The sequence below is a fragment of the Megascapheus bottae genome, chromosome 21 (genome assembly GCF_031878675.1).
Source record: "Megascapheus bottae isolate mThoBot1 chromosome 21, mThoBot2.hap1, whole genome shotgun sequence".
NCBI lineage: Eukaryota > Metazoa > Chordata > Mammalia > Rodentia > Geomyidae > Megascapheus > Megascapheus bottae.
The window spans coordinates 7,781,078-7,798,527 of NC_143529.1; the positions used below are offsets into that span (position 1 = coordinate 7,781,078).

At 39.6% G+C, this 17,450-nt stretch overlaps 1 protein-coding gene and 1 non-coding gene across 5 annotated transcripts in view; both read right to left on the reverse strand.

Annotated features, from left to right (window-relative positions):
* The window catches only part of Ankrd44 (ankyrin repeat domain 44), a 278,250-nt gene that overhangs the window by 168,738 nt on the left and 92,062 nt on the right, over window positions 1-17,450 (reverse strand). The window lies entirely within an intron of this gene.
* Window positions 3,969-4,072, reverse strand: LOC150048584 (U6 spliceosomal RNA). Its single transcript, XR_016539173.1, has one exon. It is a non-coding gene; the product is annotated as a U6 spliceosomal RNA (small nuclear RNA).

The following is a 17,450-nucleotide window of genomic DNA, read 5'->3' on the forward strand; positions in this document are numbered from 1 at the left end:
AACCCCTTACAGGATTGTCAGGCTAAAGTGAGCTAGTTCAGAAAACTTCTGACCATAGTACCTACACAAATATTCAACATTAATGTTCAACATTAATACATAATTAATATTGCCAATTTGGAATATTGATCATTTTCCCAAACTTCAAATCCCCCCCCACACACACACATCTGCTTACAACTTTGAGGAACGTTTTAGTCCTGGTGATCCACGTAGGTAATAGTCGTTTCTCAAATGTGTTGTACAACAAAAATCACCGAGATTGCCAGCTAATATTACCAGAGTGTTTGTGGCTCACATCTGAAATGGTAGCTACTCAGGAGACTGAAATCTGAAGATTGTAGTTCAAAGCCAAAAGCTGGACGTTGAGCTAAGGCTCAAATAGGAGAGCATCAGTCTTCAACAAAAAAAGCCAACCGAGAATACAAAGCCCTGAGTTCAATCCCCAGACTGGCATGCTCACATACAGATAGATAGATAGATAGATAGATAGATAGATAGATAGATAGATAGATAGATTGATTGATTCCCAGATAACTTTCCTGAGGATTTTGATTTACAGCACATCAGAATTGGGGACTGTGAATCTAGATTTTCAATAAGTCACCACTTAATTCTTAAGAACACTGGCAAACACCTGCCTCAGCTGAAGCCATCATCATCATCTACTTGATTTCTCCCTGTGCTACGTACTTGAGAATCTTAAGTACTCATTTTTCTCTGTAAATCTTACTTTTCCTTCTTACCTCCTTGATGCCTTAATTATGGGTTTGGACAATGCATATTTTTAATTTGGGGGACCAGTATCAATAGTCTCAGTAAGGTGTAGTACAATTTCTTGAAGGAAGACTACATAAAGCAAGTTAATATTGAATATGGATATTTCTTTTTTGGTGTTGGAATCTTTTTTAATAATCTTTTATTGTGATTAATAGAAGGGTTACATTATATTCACCAGATAGAAGGTGCATAACTTCACAAACATCGATACCCTTTCTCATGACATGGTCCCCATTTCCCTCCCACCCTCCCCCCACCCCTCCTTAAGATGAATATTTCAACATGCTTAAATTTTGTCCATTCTCCTCCTCTCCCATCATAAAAACTTTCAGCAAATGGACAAACATTTTTTTTCCAAAATGCTCTCAGTTCCACTCTATGCCAAGGTCTACTGCCAACAACTAAGTAGCAAGAAAGACATCTTGAAAAGAAGACAAGTTTCAAATGGTTCAGTCTTAGCTGGTTACTCTGTCTTCTGCTGCTTCTGTCTGAGCTGTTTTTATTCTATCTTCTATTGGTTCTGTCTAAGCAGGTTACTCTGTATTCCATTAGTTCAGTCTTAGCTGGTTATCCTGTCTCAGTACTTGAGCATCTTTCCACGTTCTTGCTGACTCCCTCCTAACGCAGTCTCCAGATCAACTGTGTTTATCTTGTCATAATCCTGTCTTTGTGCCCATGGCCTAGCGCCCATGTATGCATTTCTGTTTTTTTTAAACCTTAAGAGCCATAGAATGACATGTAGAGGCAGAGTCTGGCAAGGTTTTAGTATTAAATCAACAGAGATCAATCAATGCAGAGGAGAGAAGTTCAGGTTTGAAGGCTCAAGCCCATCCCTGACATGCATACATCACCAGTTAGTCAATTGGAGAGAACAGCAAGATGCACAAAGCCTGTCCCTCTTGAATCAACCAAGGCAGATGGATACTCTGTAACACTCCTTAGGAATCTATGGCTGGAATGTTCCCAAGCAGAGCTACCCTACTGCTGCTGCCAGGAGGGATGCCAGCACAGTCTCTGGTCAGCGAGAGAGGTGCACAGAGCTTCTCGTCACTCTGAGACCATCTCTGCTCAAAGCGGTTTTGTTAGCTCATTGTCAGGACCCAAAGTGAGAGTAAGCTGCAGCTCCTTCTGCAGTGCTGTGCACACATGTGTGTGTGTGTGTGTGTGTGTGTGTGTGTGCACAGAGACACGTGTGGCTTCACCTACAACCCTTCCCCATAAAAGCGCCTGTCCTCACAGTCCCCAACCCTTACTAGATCAGCAGCTCTGAGTCCAGCGTGCCATGTGACAGCAAAGTATCACCATCCTCACACTCGTGAAGCAAGCAGGGACTCCAAACCAGATCTTCACAGATAACACTTGGCTAAACCAAAAATTGTGTGTCTGCATGGACATCATGCTTGGACTATATTACTATAACTCCTGAGAAAGTTGTAATTGGATTGACTGATGGATTGGTTGATTATACTGGGGTTTGAACTTGGGCCCTTGTATTTGTAAAGCAAGTGTTCAATCCCTTCAGCCATACAGCATTCAGTTGTTTTGTTTTTAATATTATGAATGATTCTTTTGGTTTGTTGGTTTTCTCCCTCCACTTCACAGTTAAGACATGACCAGAGAGTCTTTATCATTCCCTTTGTTGGAATTCGCTTCCAGTCTTGCTATTTTCTTCCCCTGCCCCCAAGTAACTTTCGATAAATACTTGGCAAAATGATATGGCTATCTGTCTCTATTACATTATCTTTATAAAAGGGAGATAGCCTAATTATAATATTTCTTCACAAGTGTCAACTCTTAGAACTTTCGCCACTTCCTCTTTAACCTTGATAAGCCTTTAAAAGCAAAGCCTGACTTGGTATTCCTGGGTGGAGCACTCCCTTTATCTATGGTTTTGCTTTCAGTGGATTTTGATCAACTGCAATCAACTATAGCCCCAAAACATTAAATAGCAAAATTCCAGAATAAATAATTCATTAGGTTTAAATTAAGCACTGCCCTACCTGCGATGTCATCTTCCTACTGTCGGATGTATACTTAACATATAGGCTACCCACTTGTTTTTCTCACCTGCCATCTCTGTAACAGATGCACTGATACCGTGGTGCCCAAATTCAACTGTCCTTTACTTACTAATTAATGGCCCCAAATTACAAGAGTAGTGGGATGCTGGAATTTTTGGTTTTGTTTTTGCCATTGCTAGGGGTTGAACTCTAGGCTTTAGCTCTGTCCCTCAGCTTCTTTTGCTCAAGGCTAGTGCCCTATCACATAGACCACAATGCCATTTCCAGCTTTTTCTGAGTAGTTTATTGAAAATAAGAATCTCAGAGACTTTCCTACCGTGGCTGGCTTCAAACCAGGATCCTCAGATCTCAGCCTCCTGAGTATCTAGGTTTATAGGTATGAGCCACAAGTTCCAGGCTATGCTGGCAATTTATTATATCATTATAATATGTATTTTATTATTAGTTACTATAGCTAATCTCTTACTGTGCCTAATTTTAATACATATATCGTAAATATCTACCTATGCTTATGAGTTGAAAAGTGCATCAGATACAGAGTTTGATACTATGCATGATTCAGGCATCCCTGAGGACTTTAAATTCTATTCCCTATATATAGTCAGATATTGCTGCATTTATTTCCAAAGTTTGCACCTTACAGCACTAGATAATATGATATAGGGGGGATTGTTTGTAAGTATAACAGAGGGAAAATTCAGTAAACAAGAAGGTCAAGGTGGTAAAAAAAAAATGAAGTAGCAGGGGAATCTTGAGAGGTAGAAGTTAGTCTACTTCATAGTTACAGTCATTGTTCTTAGTTACAGCATGCTTAGCAGCTGGAGACCAGACCTGCCATGTGCTGTGAATCTGGCAATCATTTTTGAGTAGACTCAGAAGACAGAAGAATATTTCCTGGGACTAATTTACCAGTGGCACAAGTGGGATTTATATGAAGGGAATTTGTCTTCCTAACGTCACCAACCTTTCCATCTTTCCCAGCAGTCTGGATAGCTGCATTTAGCCTGATGACACTTGACCTTTCAAAGAAGTACAGAGCAAAAAGGCTGCTAGTACTTGGTTGCCGTTCGAAATTTTCTAGCACCGGAAAGCAAAATCTTATCAGCAGAAATACATTTTGCTGCTCATCTTCCTTGCTAACCCATTCAATGCAATTTTTTTCCTGTTTTAAATAGGGAACACTTTACAAATTTACATGTCATCCTTACATAAGGGCCATGTAATCTTCTCTGTATTATCCAAATTTTAGTGTATGTGCTGCCATAGAGTATATCTTTGTTTTTCATTTTTATTCTCACTTATAGAGGGGGGGAGGTGGAAATAGTCTTAATTTCAAAAAAACAAGACACTAAATCAAATGCTAATTCTAAAAGTCAGAAATGGAGTTCCACTAGGGGGAGCAAGATGGTAATTTGTTACCTGAGATATATCTGAGTAAAAGTAATTGGAGGATGCATTTGATTCAAAATGAGTCCAAGCTTCCAGTTTTTAGTAATAAGTAAACATATCATCCATGTGAAAGGAAGGAAGGAAGGAAGGAAGAAAGGAAGGGAGGGAGGGAGGGAGGAAAGGAGGGAGAGGGGAGAAAGGGGGAAGGAGGGAGGAAAGGAGAGAGGGAAGGAGAGAGAGAGGGATATCCAACCTTGAAGGTGTCACTGTAGCTCAAGGGGTAGAGCACTAGACTTGAACAAAAAGAGGCTCAGGGCAGTGCCCAGGCCCTGAGTTCAAGCCCTAAAACTGACAAAAAAGAAAGAAGAAAGGAAGAAAGGAAGGAGGGAGGGAGGAAGAAAGAAAGGAAGGGAGGGAGGGGAAAAGAAGGAAATTCAACCTTCCTATTGATCCCTGAGGATCTAGAGTTTTAAGAAATAAGATCAAATTTATCTGAACCTATATCCCAGGTACTAAAGTATCATTTTCATAGTTCGAAAAATATAACTCAATTATTCCTTCAAGCCTACAGCAAAATATGGTAGTGGCATCAAGCACAGCATTCATTTAGAAATAAATCCCACACTGTATTCTAGGGAGGCATCTCATCTAATCTGGAGTATCTTCCCACTCCACTAATGAAACCATTCATTCTACTTAGATTAAAACCACTGTGTCTGTACTCCACTACCCTTTGTCAGAGCTGCAAGTTCTTTATTAGGAGGTAGCCATTGAGAGTCAAGCAGAGTGACAGGGGTTGTCCACTGAGCTCAAGGACTTACAGTTAATGACAGCCCACGGGCCTCCAGAAGATGCTCTAGTATTGTATTATTCACTTCTGGGATGCTGTTTGTATTTTTCTGGTTCGATTGGGTCAAACTTGAAAAAGAAAACATCTTGTATTATAATAAAAAATGGATCTTGGGAATCACTCGCTAGCCAAAAGGGAATGATGATTTTCCCCCAAACATCTGTCCATACTGAGCACTCTGAGTTCAGTGTCATTAAAGCCTGCTATTAGCAGCTCATCACTGGTTCAGCAAGATCCTGACCATATGAAACCACCAACCCATACGAACAAGCTGAAACACTTCATTAGGAAACAACTGGTTTTTGTAGGAGGCAGTACTTGCAGTTTTGCAAAAGGATAATAAAAATGTGTCCAAGTTACCAGATTTGATGAACGAATACTTGTTTGATCTGTTCATGTGGGTCCTGCTATGTGATCCATTATAAGGATGCCATTAACTGCTTCCTGAATACAGACCACTTGCTTGGGGAGAAGCGCATTCCACTGTGGGAAGATAATGGTGATCATAAAACCAAAACCTCTTTCGCTTAAGTATCACTGTGCAAAATACTGATCCCTCAGAGTGCATATGGAAGGAACTCGGGAAAGTTGGGCTGCGTGGAATGGGGACAGAGGAAAGTGAGGAAGAAGATGGAAGAGGTTGTGGTACTGATCGAGATGGCTGTATACATACATTGACAAGTTGAACTGAAGTCTCTTTGTAAAACAATTTAAAGAAGCATTTTAGCAAACAATAGGTCCTTGTAAGCATTATTTTAAATTAGACAATGAGGCATGGCTTCACATCTGAAAGTGGCTCTTAATCAGGTGTGGTGGTGTATGCATATAATCCAATCCAAGCACTTGGGAGACTGAATTAGGAGTTTGAGACCAGTCTGGAGTACATTACAAAACTCTCTATAAATAAATATATAAACAAATAAGAAAGTGTCTCCTACAAGGAATGCTGCAGAATGAAAATTTTTAATAATTCCAACTATTTTTCTAATGCAGAAAAAGCATAAAATTCCTAGTACCAGTTATACTGCCTCCAAGTAGCTACTTGTTAACCACAGACTTATACATGATGAAAAATAAAATAAATTTAATCAGAAAAATGGGGGAAGTTAATTTATTACCTAACCTCTTCCAAAATGAAAATAGCACCTAGCATCAATTACCCAATGGTTATTTAAGGACTAACTGCCCAGTTTGAGGAATATCTACCTCCATAGTTGCTTCTTCCTTTTCTGAGGTTCTCCAGAGCCCTTTCTCTGCTCTTCAATGCTACTCATTAGATCTGCTTCATCAGAGGATAGCTAATCCAAGGGAAAATGAAGTTCAGGAATATCAACTTTACTACCAGTTAGTTACTCACAGGAGATTAGGCAAAAAGGAAATGATGAAATGACAGTATCAGTTAAGTTGAAATTTGGAGGCAATGGCTTGTGTTCTCTGTATTTACCACAGTAAGGTGACCAATGCCATGACAAATATACATATATATGAAATGTACATATGAGATATAGATATATGATATCTGGATTAAATCTCCATTACAGATTCCTCATCAATAAAATAGGTTTATGACAACATTTTTTACAAGACATGCTAATGCAACTGCATAGCACATGTGATGTCCATATCACATATAATGTACCAAAAACCCAGTGAGTACTCTAGTAAAAATATTTTGCTGACTTTGTGCTCAAATACCTTCACAGACAAATATATTTATGTCCATCCTACAAATCGCATAAATAAATTATATGGCAAATCAGCCAAATTAGAATGATGATCCACTCAAACCAGATCTCAAGCAGACAGCCCTTCTTATTGTTAGAGATAACCCCAGGAAGAGAAAGAGAAATCAAACTGAGCCTGACTTGGCTTTGCTACAATTGGGCAAGCTCAAAAATATCATACAGCTTTCCTGTAACACAGAAGACTACTCTGTGAAGCCAGAAAATGGTCCACTCCCTGAACTGATACACCTCTGAGACTAATGAAAACACACCACGCATCCACAGCGGCGTGGTGGGATTTGAGACTTACTATGAAGAATACCATAAACATTTGCAGTGACATCTTGATGGTCTCCTGATAGTCATAGAGAAAACCTGTTTGGAGCTGTGCAGGAGGCAACTGATTTACCTTTCAATAACAGAGTTAAATTTACAGTTTGACTCTCCCAGAATGATACTTTTCCTTGGTACCATGTTTAATATAATACTATACAGTATAATATCAAGTTTTCTATATCCCTTTGACTATAACCCCTAAGAAGAAACACCATGCACCTTATGACCTACTATATCTAGCATATAATGTGCATATATATGTGTGTATATTTATACTATATAGTAGTTACACATATACATATCTACTAGTCTATATAATGTTAATTAACATTATGAAATCACTTGTAAACTGAGTAATTCATAATTATACAGGAAAATATAACCAAAATAACAAGAAATAAACCTCAAAAGAGGAGGATTGGAGAAATATTTATTGTTGCTCTTTTTTATATCTATTAATGATGCTGATAAATATCAATACAAACACAACCCAGTCTACATATACTAACCTCTAGGGTTCATTTGGCTCCTGTTCAAATAAGCAGATCTATATCTATATCTATATCATATATAACATATATACTATGTAGTATATATGTATATAGTCGATATACAGTAGATAAGCATGTGTGTATGTGTTTCTGATAACAGTTATTCTCAGTGGGATAATAATAAAACATTCTTAGCAAAAGTTAGAAAAAAGGGGGACCCTCGGAGTGAGTTTGTGTTACCAGAACATAGTGTAGGTAGGCATTATACTAAGAATGAGTTGATGGAGTGAGTCTATGCTGCTGGAGAATGACAGAAGATGAAGTTGGAAGAGTAAATAGTCTGGTAGGATGCCTGTTCAGCACAGAGTTTTCACCTGATCTTATGGACAAATAGGAGCTGAGGTCTTGAGCAAGAAAAAGGAATGGAGCTTTCACAAGTATGTAATCGGTCACAAGTGCACAGTGAGCACTGGGTGTGGAGAGGGTGGAGGTAGAGGCCCAGCTAAAACACGTATGCTGCAATCCAACTTCCTCATCTTCCTTCTCACAGGCCCCTGAGCATAACTCAGAGGGGCACAGTGGAAGCCCCAGATACTGTTTTCAGCTCTTCACTTCTGGCTCTATTCCTGGAGGCTTATTTGCCTCTGTGCCTTGGCTACTTTTTACTTTTTTTCTATGTAGCCCCAATCTCCTGCCCCTGGGACACCAACGTTTCCGGGTGAAATGGAGGTTACTTCCTTTCGTTCTGGAGTGCTTCCATTTTCTCCTCCACAAAACCTCTGCAGATGTAAGCTTTGTTTGTCAGACTTGTCACTCGATCACTGAACTAAAATCATAACATTTCAAAAATAGGCCACATCCAGAAAGAAAAAAGCAAAGCACAACAAGGCAGGCACACTTTGCCAAGTCCTATATTTTATGGTGAATTGTTGCCAACAACGCACATCTTTTTTTACTCCACTGAGTTGCAAATGGCTTGAGATCAAATCTAAATTTTAGATTCCTTAGCAAGACAACTGGGGAGTTGCCCTTAAAGAAAATTATTTAAAACAGGAACAAAATGAACAGGTTAGTTTGTATAGACTGTGTTGTATTTGTGTTGCTGTTAATCAGCATTATTAAGAGAAACAAAAAGAGCAACAATAAATATTTCTTCAAGTTTTATTTTCTATTGTTATTTTGATTATATTTTTGTACAATTAAAAAGTATTTAGTTCATAAGAAATGATTTCATAATGTTAATCATCATAAGTCATTCTAATGAGATTGAAAAAATTACATGGCTGGATTTGTAACTGCATTCAGTATAATTTCTTTGTATAGACACAAAAGTAGTTGAAGGATGTAAAACATATGTTTGTATTTGTATTAATATATATTTGTATGTATATTTTATTAATACCTAATATATGCATCTCTTATCAATTAAAAACACATCTTTTGACTCTTATCTCCAATTAATCACTAGAAAATGGGAAGTGGTGCTTTGGCTTAAGGGGTAGGGCAATAGCCTTGAACAGAATAGCTCAGGGACAGCATCTAGGCCCAGAGTTCAAGCACCATAACTGACCAAAAAAAAAAAAAAGTAAATGCTATTCAAATCATATGTTTGTAAAAAGATTCTGTATGTCTGATGCCAGAGAGTACAGATATCTTCAAGTTAAATAAAAAATAAATAACCTTCAGTGCTCAAATAAAACCACATCTTTTTTTAATGACAGAAAAAAATGACCTTTACTAAAACCTAATTTTCTTATAGTCTCAAGTAATTATAATTCTTTTGCCAGTCCTGGGGCTTGAACTTAGGAGGGCCATCCTTGGACTTTTTCAAGGCTAGAGCTCTACCACTTAAGCCACAGCATCATTTCCAGCTTTTTCTATGTATGTGGTATTGAGGAATCAAATCCCAGTCTTTGTGCATGCTAGGCAAGCACTCTACCACTAAGCCAAACTCCCAGCCCCTCAAGTAATTATAATTTTTGATAACCTTAGAATTTGGAAGGTAAATAAAGCAATCAATGTTCCTTATAAATAATGTCAACATTAAGAATTGTTAGAAAGGAGGAAATCTCTTTCTATATTGAGGGAACCACAACTAGTGATGAGATAGATGGATTTACATAAGTCATATTAAGTCATTCATGATTTGGGCAAACTGCAAATTGATTTTGTCTGAAATTTGTTACAGCCTAGATTTTTTAGGAACCCCAAGAGTTTGCCCATGTAGCTCATGGCTATAATCACAGCTATCCAGAATGCCAACATCTTGCCCAGGCAAGAAAGTCCATGAGACGTTTATTTCCAATTCACCAGCAAAAACCTGGAAGTGAAATTGTGGCTCAAGTGGTCTGGTCTTTACCTGAAAAGCTAAGGAACAGTGCCCAGGCCCTAAGATCAACCCATAGTTCCAGGGGGAAAAAAAGGTAGTCTAATCTTTTCAAAGTTCATTACAGTTTTTCCTTAATTTCTCTTCTCTTTCTGTAGATGTTTTTTCTTTGAATTCCAAGGGAATTTTTTGGAAATGGCATGAGAAGCTAAACTCCTGCCATGTCTCCACAATGGGGAATAGAGACATGCACAAACCTAAGTCCCGTTCCTTGCTGTTCCAACAACGTGCCACTCTGTGGATGAGTGGAAGGTCCCTGCTGCCTCACCACCAGGAAGAGTCATGAGAAATGCAGTGTTTCATTCTGAAAAACACCCTCAACTTCTCCACCCAAAATCATGGCCAGGCATTCAGTGGCAGAGGTCAAAACGAAATGATAAGGCACCGGAAACAAGGAGCCTATGAGACTGAAAAACAGTTGATAATACAGAATGGAAAATCTTATCAAAAAGCGTAGTTATATCATATTTCCTTGCAGAGACACTGACTTAGTTCACATTTCCTTTTTTTCCCTTGTATACTACCAATCTGACAAAAGATGAAAGACGCATTCTCTAAAACTCATCTAATGTATTTCAGATAACCATAGTCAATTCAATAGAGCACATTAAATTTATTAGGCATAGGAAATTCACCAAATTGAGCCTGTAATCCTAGCTACTCAGGAGGCTGAGATCTGCAGATCATGGTTCAAAGCCAACCCAGGCAAGAAAGTCCATGAGACGTTCATCTCAAATGAACTACTCAAAAAAGGCCAAAAGTGGTGCTGTGGCTAAAGTGGTAGAACACTAACTTTGAGCAGAAGAAGCTCAGGGACAGAGCCTAGGCCTTGAGTTCAAGCCTTAGAACTGGCAAAAAGAAGAAATTTACCAAGGTGAACAGAAAATGTACAAGTCTACACAGCTTTGGCTTAAGGCAATTCCTGCAATGCAAGGAGAGGTAAACAAAGAAAGGAGGGAAAGCACATGTAAGCTCCTGAAAGATGAGGCCTCTGAAACAAATGCCAAAAGTCCAAAGGTTGAGGAGGGTTTAAACAGAAAAGGGTGGGTAGGACCGGAGGGACTTCACCTTCCTATTCTGAAGATGCTGGGGAAACTGATAATTTTGCCTAGATGGAACAGGAGAAATACAGGAAGCTAAGAAGTATACATACATCAAATCACAGAAGGCCGTTCGTGTTAGGCCAATTTGCTCTCACTTCTGTGGAAGGAGGAAGTCATGGAGGGTTTTTTTTGTGCAGGGAAGTGGTGTCAGAGTTTTGCTTTTGAGGGATCATTCTGGAAATTGTGTGATGAACTAGAAAAAAAGATTAGAAGACTTCATCACAAGTTAGAAGACGACAGATCAAGGGTCCTGGGAACAGGGTATCCTCCAATTGTTCAAGGAAGCAGCATTTTGGAGGTCAAGGTTAAATGCTCCATCCCCACCACTGAAAGATCCAGGGCTCATTCCATCAGGTGTATCGACAGGTACATCGGCAGGTGAATCCGCCTGCACATAGTCCTCGCTGAGTTTCTCTGGACCATGCTGGCTCTCTGCGGGGCCTGCCTCACCCATCAACAGGAGAACACTAAAAGTCCTGTAAAGTGACTCCTGTCACTTCTTCCCTTAGGCAAGCCCTACCAGTTGCTTGTCATGTTCTGCCAGGCCCTGACACTGAAAGCTCAGGATAGAGAAGTAAGGCCAGCCCCCATCCATACAGCCTGCTACCACAAAAGCTGAAGCCCAGAGGACAAGCTTTCCACTCTGGATGTGGGAAAGAAGAAAGCTTTACTTCCTGTCTTGAGATACAAAAACCAAACCAAACAAATATCCGAAACCCAAGTACAAGGTTATCTGTATTTCCTAGGTTGAAATTTTAGTCAGATGATAAAATTCTCTTTTTTCAATTATGTAAAGTTTGAAAAACAGGAAATATGATGGGAAAGGGACTTTCAAATACATCAAAACCCTTGTGCAAATCCTCTTTTTCTGTCTCAGCAGTTTTCTATGAAAACGAAGTCGGGAGACTAAGGCTGGAAGGTTGTGAGTAAAAGGTCTGCCTTAGTTAAGAAGAAGGGAGAAGGAAGAGAAGAAGGGAGGATGAAGAAAAGAAGCATGGAGGGAAAAGGATGATGGACTGGAGAAAGAGAGGGAGAGTCAGAGGGAGGGAGGGAGGGAGGGAGAGGGAGAGGGAGAGGGAGAGGGAGAGGGAGAGGGAGAGGGAGAGAGAGAGAGAGAGAGAGAGAGAGAGAGAGAGAGAGAGAGAGAGAGAGAGAGAGAGAGAGAGAGAGAGAGAGAACTAAAGAGAGGAAAAGCTTAATCTTTTCCATCAATGATATTAAAGGCTACTGTGTGTCCCTCAACATCTTTCCACAGGTTCCTATAATACATAAAAACACAAATACAGAAGGGGGCACTGATAGCTCATGTCTATAATCCTAACTACTCAGGAGGCTGAGATCTGAAGAATACAGTTTGCAGCCAGCCTGGGTCAGGAAATTCTGTGAGATCCTCATTTCTAAAACTGGAAGTGGAGCTGTGTCTTGAGTGACAGAGCACTAGCCTTGGGCACAAAAGCTCAAGGACAGTACCCAGGCCCTGAGTTCAAGCTCTAGCACTGGTGTGCGTGCACACACACACATACAGAAATATGATATTGTGATTTTTCTATGCCCCTCTCTTGTAGTTTGTAAGAATAATAATAATGTTTAAGGATATCCTCGGTAGCTATAAGATTAGCTCATTTTGTAGCTATATAATATTCTATAATATGAATCAATTCTAACAGTCAATGATTCATTCCCCTATGATTGGGCATTTGGTTGGCCTATAGTTTCTACCACAATTTGGAAAGTTTCTTTTACCCATACCTATCCTGACCATATGTTGTACAAAGAAATGCTATCCAAGCTGAAGGCATTATCTGAGTACCTTTGACTTGCTATTTTTATAAATTACACAAAGAAGTGTATGACATAGGCCCTTCCTCTGAGATGCCAAATATAGCTGGGAAATGAGCGCTGAGCCATACAAAACAATGTGACTGGGAAGAACTCAGGGCCCTGAGTTCTACCCCTTGGATACAGAAGAGGCCAAGTTGTCTCTCTGCATAAAGACAGTGCAGAAGGACCTCCATGCACTGTTCAACCTTAGTGTTCTAGGAGCTTTCTCTGATTCAGAAAAGGGGAGAGAAGCCAGACCACCAGGAAGCCAAAGTGATGCTGGAGGAAGTGAGACTTGAGCAAGGCCTAGGATTAGCTTGGACCAATGAAGAAAAACCTTGCATCTGGGAATAACAAATTGACCAAAGCATAACACTGACAATGCCATGAGCATGTTCAGGAGAATGACAACAAGCAGTCCCTTTTCCGAGCCACACCCTCTCATCCCTATCCAGACGCTCCAGACGCTTCACCAGTGGCTTATTTTTTTTCATGTGGTGGGGATCAAGCCCAGAGCCTCATGCATGCTAAGTAAACACTCTTCCACTGAGCTACATTCCCAGCTCTGTTCCTAGTCTCTTAAAAACATAAAAAGACAGAAAGAAATGTCAAGCTAAGCTACCACAAACATTATACCAAGAGCAATTTAACATATACCACTTATAGCCAGTTTAAAAATGTCCCACATCTCTTCTTTCCTGTCCTTTCATGGCCTGACTTAACCCCTTAGCAGAGTGCACACATGTACACATGCACTCCTTGTAGTCTACCCTTCAAACAATAGCAGTCATTTAAGCTGTTCCTGTCCTTCTGGAAAATAACATGAATAAAACCAGAGAAAGCACAACTGAAACTCAAGTAACTGTAAGTTAACAAGAAACACAAAAACCTGAGTTCTTTCACTGAACAAAAACTTTGTTAAAATGTTGACATTCAGCCAGTCCAGTGGTTCATACCTATAATCCTAGCTACTCAAGAGGCTGAGATCTGAGGATCAAGGTTCAAAGCCAGCCTGGGCACTAAAGTCTATGAAACTCTTATCTCCAATTAACCACTAGAAAACAGGAAGTAGTGCTGTGGCTCAAGGGATGGGGCAAAAGCCTTGAGCTCAGGGACAGTGACCAGGTCCAGAGTCCAAGCCCCACAATCAAAAAAAAAAAAAGAAAAGAAAAGAAAAAAAAAGTTGACATTCATATTCACTATACTCTTGGCATTAGCTCTCTGTTGCAATGATATGTTTGCAACATGTCCAAATTCATTTAGATACAAAATATACTTAATAACATGTTTTAAACATCTCCCCATGTTTTAGTAAATACACCCTGAGAGCTCAGAGTAAATGGCAGGTGTGTCCTACACCACTGTTGAACATGTGTCTCATAAGAAAGCCCTGTAAATGAACTCATAAGCAGGAGTAAATCGGGGTGCTTTTTAATCTCAAAGAGGGCGCCACAGGGAAGTTTGATTCTTTGTTTTAACCACCCCTTTCAGTCTAAAATTAGCTTCCAGCATATTTTTCAAACATTAGGAAAAGAAAATTCACTTCCAAGATGTTTGAATGCCAAGTTTGAAGACATAATTTTGACAGTCATAGTGTGAAAAAATAAGGGCTTTTTAAAACTCTATCATTAATAGAGAAGGGGGGAAAACAAGATGAGGGATGGGGTAGGGGAGGCAAATGGGGACCAAGACATGAGAAAGGGTATCAATGTTTGTGAAGTAATGCACCTTCTATCTGGTGAATATAATGTAACCCTTCTATTAATCACAATAAAAATTATATGAAAAAAACTTATTATCATTAAGTAGTTGTACACAGGAGTTGCTGTTCAACAAATTTATGGAAATAATACACCTTGATCAGCCTTTTCATGATCATCCTCCATCACTCGCCACCCCAACCTTCCCTCACTTTAAGGAGCTTTTATAAGGACAGCAAGTTGAGCTTAAATAAAACCTAATTGCTCCCTCATCTCTAGTAGATAGAATGTGTCTGTAAGTAAGTAAACATATTGGGTGGTATGCAACTGGTTACAAATGAATTTATTGACATATAATAGACTCTGGAAGGTGTGAATAATAGAGGGGGTTTTGGGGGGGTTGTTTTTTGGTTTTTAGAAAAACTAGGCTAAGGCCTAACAAAACCGATACCAAGGAATGGATACGTGCAATAGGAGGGGCGGGGTCAAGTAAGATGGGTAGATACCTGACGTGAGGGAAGAATTAAGAGAAGTAATAGAAGGGGTGGGTGGAAGTGGGTGAGAATGTTACAGGGATGAACCTGATCATGATGCATTGTATTCATAAACTGCTCTGTAAATGGTACCTCCTTAGTATAACTGCTTAAAGACAATAATAATAAAAATTAAACAATTTCAGTTTCTACTTAGCAGTAGAATTTTTCAAATAAAATTTTTAAAAAAACAATGCTTTAGGCTCAATGGTTTCCCTCATTTGTCATAATCAGTAGAAACCTTGAGATCTCCTAGGCAGAGATTTGCAATAGAGCAAAACCTAGATACTTAAGGCCATATAGTAAGACACTAAATGAAAGGACCTCCAGGATATAGAAACAAAAAACATATAACGAGTGATTGTTGTCCTTAACGTACTATGTTATCTCTCATCTCTTTTGCTGTCCCTTGGTTATCTCGTATTGTTACAGTATTTCACCTTGCTATCTGATATATTGTATATATGTTTATTTGGTTATTTGAAATTGGATAGGGAAGGGGGGAAACCAAGATGGGGAGGTGGGGGGAGGGTAATGAGGACCAAAACATGAAAGAGGGTATCAATGTTTGTGAAGTAATGCACCTTCTATCTGGTTGAATATAATGTAACCCTTCTATTAATTACAATAAAAAAATATATGGGGGAAAAAAAGCAATGCTTGACCTTTGCTGCATTAGATCAGTAACACAGGTGAGTAAAGCGGGAGACAGTCTTAGAACTGTATGGTTTTGAGGCTACCAGAAGCTCCATAGGCCATCCACAACATCCCTCCTCTTACCAACATTGGCGCTACATGGTGTGAAGCCCCCTTCATATCTTAGCACACTGAATCTCCATTTGGGAATCTGTACTACCCACAAAACCTCAAATTCAGAAAATTGTTGTCCAGTCAATGTGCAGTGTGGCCATGGATGCACTGTATGAACATGGTTATTATTCTGACAAAGGGACACATTGGCTTGCCCTTCCTGGCCCAGGGACCAAATTAGGCTTGGCCAAAACATACAAGCAAGATCTCGCGCATTGGAAAGGGCCTGCCTGGACACGTGGAGGCCTGCTCTCTCTTTCAGAGCTCTCTGCCAATAGTTGGCATTGTGCAGCTACATTTTTGCCTTTGGAATGGTGACCAATCGAGAATGTCCAAACAAGGCCACTGAAAACTACTGCTTCCTCACCAGAAAAGAAGTGCTCAAAATGATCAAGTCTCTAACAATGAGGAGATTTTATAATGAGGAATCTAGGTAACAGTAAGGTTCCTGTGCCCAGTAGCAAGACCACAGAGCCGGTCACCATAGCAGGGAAAAGATAGGACCACCCTGCACAGAGCCAGACAAAGCAGAGCACGTTTTTTTTTTAAAGACTTAACAAGTATAGATGAAATCTGGCTAATGGATCTTAACTGAATTGCATATCTGAACCCCCCAGAACATGGATAGTGCCCCCAAAGAGCTGGATAAACCAGCACTTGAGGAGACTGGGTGACTCTGGTGCACGCTGCACAAGTCCAGCGTCCACACCTTACACATGCTACACTGCTGGCCCCGAGGCTCACTGCTAGAAAGCTGTCCTATGGAAACAATGAGATTTCTTTCCTTTTGTTTTGTTTTTTGGCACTGAAAGGTGCTCAGACTGTTTTTAAGATTAGTCGTAAGAACACCAATTATGACAGCATGAAATTTAAAAGAAAACAATAGCAAAGCTAGGAAATTATTCAATAACTTAGAACATATAAGCTCCAGAAAAGCATACTAAGGGCCAAGAAGCACAGGAAGAAGAGACATGCATAACACCATTCGTTGTTAGAGACTGCAACCATGATGAAATGCCACTTCAAAGAAACAAAGGAAATACGTAAGTGTTGATGAGAATGTGAAAAAATTAGTAAGGTTACTGAGACAAAAATAATGCAGCTCCTCTGATCTGATAATATCATATATTTTCTATGTTATTGTTTCTTTTCACTTTATTACTTTTTTCGCTGATACTGGGGCTTGAACTCAAGTCCTGGGCACTGTCCCTGAGCTTTTATGCTCAAAACTTGACTCGCAGCTCTACTTAAAGCTTTTTGATGGTTAACTGGCAATGAGAGTCTCATGGACCCTCCTCATGGCTGTCTTCAACCCATAATCCTCAGATCTCAGCCTCTTGAAGCTAGGATTACAGGGTGTGAGCCACTGGTACCTGGCTCAGATATTTTTATAATCTAAACTGAAACCATTTTCAGAAGATGAGAGCACTTCACTTTGTGGAGCACAGACAGGAGAGATAGCAAGAAGAATAAGGGGAGGCATGTCTGAAAACCGTGTAATAGGAG